Genomic DNA, 5,891 nt, shown 5'->3' on the forward strand with positions numbered 1-5,891 from the left:
AAATTTCATACTAAAATGATTTTCTCTTTAGAATTAGCCATTCTAGTGAGAGAAAATAAGAAATATTAATGTAAAAAATGTATTCTAAAACTTAAAAGTTCTAAAAGGTGAATGCATTTTATATAAGTGCCGAAGGAATTTGATAAGAATTCAATTGAGATTTTAAAAGACAATAACAAAATAGTTATGAGTCCAAAAGAGTCTAAAACAGATTCCGAAAGCCTTCAAAAGTGGGCAATATGGCTAATCAAAAGCAGGAATGGGAGCCAAGGTGTTATTATCCACACATACAAACCTAAAGCTATATGGAGATATGGGGTGTGGTCCACAAGCCTCCCATGCAAAGAAAGAAGGTAAAAGGAGTATTTTAAAAAATAGAAAATTGTCTCTAATAAACTAGTGCAAGTATTTTTTGAATAACTCAAAAAAGAAGGCATTTTTTAAAAGATGTACCACATGTATTATTCTAAAGAGCAAGATTAACAACTTTCATGTCTAGAGTTTTTCAATTATAGGACCGCAAAAGGGAAATTTTTTTGTTTTTCTGTGGGCCTACACTAAAGAGAGCAAAGGTACTTTTGTTTTCGTGGCTCTTGAAGCTCCATGCAATCCTCGGTCTAAAGGAATGTCTCCATGCTCTTCTCAAAGCTCATCATCTTCTCTCTCTCTCTCTCTCTCTCTCTCTCTCTCTCTCTCTCTCTCTCTCTCTCTCTCATGAATCTCCATGGTTAAGTGTACTGCTTATGCTAATTTGCAAACAAAACATGTTATTACTTCTTAATACTTATATATTCTTCTTTTTCAACCTGAGTTCTTACTTAATCTTTGTATATCTTATCACTTGCAAGGTGTTTGAGGCGTTGAGATTGAGTCCTACAAACTAATTGCAGATCAAGTCTATTCACAAGATGCTATCAAATCCTAGAGTCTCCATCTCTCTAATTCGATTAGCAAGAAGTGTGACTAGCATTGTAAGTAATCAAATTCTCTTCAATGGAAGAGAAAAATTAATACAAACTCCTTTTGGAGGGGATTTGGATACAAAAAGTCTTGACCCTTAATTGGTGACACCCTAGGAGCTATAGTCTTAATAGTTGGTGTAATGGAAATGGCCTATGAACTTTGAGAAGAGCGGAATTAAGAGAATTAGAGTGAGCATTTTTGTGAGATTACTTTGAGAACATAGAGGGTGAACTTAATTGATGGTAGCAACATGAACACAGTACTTAATTAACTTGGCATGAACAATACTTTTGCAAGAGAGAGAGTATTAGAGAACTTGCCAATAGTTGAGGATTGGATTTACTTCGAGCCGGTCCCCCCTCCAAAAGGCGTTTATATTATAGATTCTCCCATCAAGAGAGACTTGTTACAATACAATTTTTGTGTTCTTGTGACCTTGGTGATGCTATGAAGACGGAAATCTTCATGCATCACGAGATTAACATAAACTTTGCAAAAAGCATTAACTATCCCAAGGCTTCAAACACCTTCGAAGGTGGAGAGATCTAGCGGGGAATGAGGGTAGGGAAGAGGAAGAAGAATCATCCATAGGAGAAAAAAATAGTTCCTCACTTATCATCACTCTTCTTGCTTAGTATAGCATAATAGCATAGTAATGAAGATGAAGAAGATGGCAAGCTTAAGCATTGAAGCATCGCTCTTGGTTGGATTTGCATTCCATAGCCAAGAGTGTTGGTGTAGGCTCTCTACTTCTCAACAAACTTGGAGAAGGAGATGGAGGTCTTGCACTATGTACTCCACACAATGAGAGAATGTGTGTGTGTGTGTGTGTGTGTGTGTGTGTGTGTGTGTGTGTGTGTGTGGGAGAGTATACCCCCCCACTCATGCTTGGTCCACACCTCTCTCTCTCTCTCTCTCTCTCTCTCTCTCTCTTGTATTATTTTATTTTTTCATTTGGACATGTGTCTTTTATTCTTATTAAGTCATGTGGTTGAATTGAATACTTCAAGGATAGTCAATCAAGCATGGAAGCATTTATGCCTCTTGAGAGTTATCTTTGAATTGAATACTTCAAGAACCTTAGTTAGTAAAGTATGTGAGAAACACCTCAAGCTTTTGGGTAAGGTTATCACTAACACTTAGCAAGCCAACAAGTACCTCATGCTTGGGTAGGATTCCCACCTCAAGGTCAGCCCTAGGTTGCCTAAGGTCAAAGGACTTTTGAACACTAACTTTTGGAGGTCTTTAATGAAGCTAACCCTAGAGTCTTTAAGCTTCATTCGGTAGCATTGCTCTTTAACATACCATCTCGCATTTGGACCCCTTTTAACCTTGGGCCCCGTGTTGAGACAGACCCATAAGCACATGTCTATATTTTAAGCCTTGTTCCCGTTTATTCTCTCACATTAAATGATTAGTTTACTATGAGAAAATCATTTGGGTTGGTTAGATATTAGATTTTATGACATTACCTCTCTCTTGAAATCATAGTCGTCCTCGACTATGAGATAGAAGAGATAAAGTCTTAGTCATTAGTCTACGTTTCTTAGCGGGTAGAGGATCCCTTTTCACCCTGCGACATCATTCTAGAATGGATGACTAGTCCATTTGGTGCTTGGGAGACGTAGCTTCCGCAAGCATGTCTGCTCTTTAGTCCATATCATACTCCCAAAGTAGAGTGACAAATTCTACTTGGTGTTTGAGTGACATCGTCATCACAAACATGATTCTAAGCATGCATACTATTTAAATTTGTGCACAAAAGAGGATTAGTCTTATAAGACAAAAAAATTGTTCATTTAGAAAGCATTTACGTTTGCTCACTCTAGTGCAGCATTGTAAGCATTGACAAGGTTCATTCTATCCTTAAGCTGTATTCCTTGCATCCATCTAGCATCTTCAAATGGATAATTTTTGAACTTTAAGATACTGTCGGATAATCTTACCATGCCATAGCACCTTGTCTTCATGCCAAAGGATAGCTTCGGGTTGTAGCACCTCTTCTTGGTCTTCGATTTCTGGAGGGTCTTTAATAATTGGTTCTGTTGGTGGCTCTCCTTTGTAGGGCTTAAGTAGGCTCACATAAAAAGCATTGTGTATGATCCAATGGTTGGGAAACTTGAGTTGATAAGCCATGTCATTGATTGGCTTCAAAATTTGAAAAGGACCATAGTATCTTTTTGCTAATTTAGCATAATACTTTTGATGGCCCATAGGATTTTTGCCCATCGTTTGCCTCAATCGAGCCTTGGGAAACTTAATCAAGACCCAATCATTTTCTTTGAACGTTAAGGCCCTTCTGTGCTTGTCAGCAGTAGCTTTTTGCCTTTGTTGAGAAATGGATATAGCCTCCTTAACCTTTTGAAAAGATTCTTGTAGGTCATGGCTATACTCATCAGCAGCGAAGATCTTCCCATGTACTTTAAGTAGCAAGGGACTTTTAAGTCTTCCCTATATGATCTCAAAAGGTGTTTTTCTTGTATTAGTATGGATAGTATTATTATACGCATACTCTACAAGGGGTAAGTACTTCTCCCATTGTGATTGTTGCTCTACTTCTGTAACATAAGTCTTTAGTAGATCAAGTATCGTAAGATTGGCTATCTCACTTTGGCCGTCTGTTTGTGGGTGGTAGGCCGAAGAGAAATTCAATCTTGTACCTAGATTTTCAAAGAGACCTTTCCAAAAATTACTGGTCATTCTAGAATCTCTATCTGACACGATGGATGTTGGTAATCCATGGTGTTTGAAAATCTGAGATATGAAGATGGTTGCCATTTGGTGTGCCTTAATAGTCTTTTTTACAGGAATAAAGTGTGCTTGCTTGCTAAACCTGTCGACTATTGTCCATATTCTCGTATTCCCATGGATAGACTTCGGTAATCCAAAGATAAAATCCATGGATATAGTCTCCCATGGTGAATTAGAGATTGGCAATTGCTGGAGTAATCCAGGTTTCTTCCCTCTATCATACTTAGTCTTTTGGCATACCACACATTTTGAAACATACTCTTGTATGTCCACTTTCATGGTAGGCCGATAGAAGTATGTCTCTACTCCTCGAAGATTAGGTTGAATGCCTCTATGCCTCGCATAGGGAGGAGCATGGGATTCATACATGACTTTCTCACAAAGGGAGTGGGTAACACATACCCTATTGCCATGGAGAAGATAACCATCCTGCAAGGTGAATGGTTCCTCTTTCTTCCCCAAAGCAAGGGTTGACATTACATCTTTGAAGTCAGGGTCAATAGCATACTCATCTATCATGGAAGATAGATCATTGTGAGTTGCTATAGACACCGCATGACTTTTGATCATCGTGAAAGTGCATTGGCCACTTGATTGTGCTTACCAACAATGTGAGCAATATGAAAATAAAATTGTGAAAGAAATTTGCCCAGAAAGCTTGGTGGTCTGTTTGTAAAATGAATGGAGTCCCCAATAAATAGTGCTTTAATGTGTCTAGGGCATGTAGAACAGCTAAAAGCTCTTTCTCATAAATGCCCAAGACCTGTTCATCCGTATTGAGCCTTCGGCTCTCATATGCTATGGCATGCCCTTCTTGAAGCAAGACTGCTCCAAGGCAATCACCACAAGAATCACATTGGACCTCAAATGGCGCTGAGAGATCCGAAAGCATGAGGATTGGTTGAGAGGTAAGCTTCTCTTTGAGCTTGTCAAAAGCTTTTTGCTCCTTAGCAATCCATGAATACTTAACGTTCTTCTTTGTTAAGTCATGTAATGGTCCTGTTATTTGAGAAAAATTTGCTATGAAGCGTCTATAGTATGCACACATACCAATAAAGCTTCTTAGCTCGTGTAAATTGCTTGGATTAGGCCATGCTTTTATTACCTCTAACTTTGATGGATCCATATGGATACCATCTTGAGAGATAATATGACCTAAGTATTAAATCTCTTGGAGGAAAAAATCACTTTTCTTTTGGTTGAGAAAAAGCTTGTTCTCCCTCAATGCTTGAAAAATCACTTGGAGATGTTGCTTGTGTTCCTCGAAGGACTTGGAGTAGATGATGATATCATCAAAGAACACTCCAGTGAACTTGCGATAGGGTCTAAATATTTTCTCCATCAAACGATTGTATGTGGCTGATGCATTGGTCAAGCCAAAAGGCATGACTAGATATTCATAAAGACCAAACGTTGTATGAAACGCGGTCTTTAGGATAACTTCATCCACTATCCTTATTTGATGATAGCCACTTTTTATGTCAATCCTAATGAAGTAGGTAGAGCCTTGTAGCTTATCAAACAGACCTTCTACCCGAGGCACAAGAAATTTGTTTTTGATAGTAATATGATTTAGTGCTCGATAGTCCACACACATACGGTATGTATCATCTTTCTTTTGCACTAAAAAGACTGGAGAACAAAAGGGAGAGGAGCTAGGCCTCACCATCCCTTTGTCTACCAATTCTTGTACTTGCCTCATGATTTCCTCTTGTTGAGCTTGGGAAACTTGATAAGGAGGCTTGTTAGGCGGTGAGCTTCCTGGTAGGAGCTCAATTTGATGGTCATCATCCCCTCGTTTTGGAGGTAAGTCCATAGGGATATCATCGATGAAAACATCTTGGAATCCATTTAGAAAAGTAGACAAGTCTATCTCTTCTTGATTACTACCATTTTCATTTGATAAACCATTAGCATCATTAGTGGATTCTTTGACAAAAATCATATACGTAAAAATCAAGCTTTTCATTGGCTTATCAAAAGATGGTGAATTTACAAGTGGTATAGTACAACCAGACTCATTAGCATCTATATACATGTTCTTTCCCATGTAGGTGAAGTAGATTCTCCTTTCAGGGAACTTCATGTTGGCAGCCATGCGATCAAACCATGGCATCCCTAGGATAGCATCCTCATGTTGGAGAGGAGAGATGAAAAAGTCTTCTTTGTCGACATAG

Source organism: Adiantum capillus-veneris, chromosome 2, assembly GCF_014529385.1.
Source record: "Adiantum capillus-veneris isolate H3 chromosome 2, ASM1452938v2, whole genome shotgun sequence".
Classification (NCBI taxonomy): Eukaryota; Viridiplantae; Streptophyta; class Polypodiopsida; order Polypodiales; family Pteridaceae; genus Adiantum; species Adiantum capillus-veneris.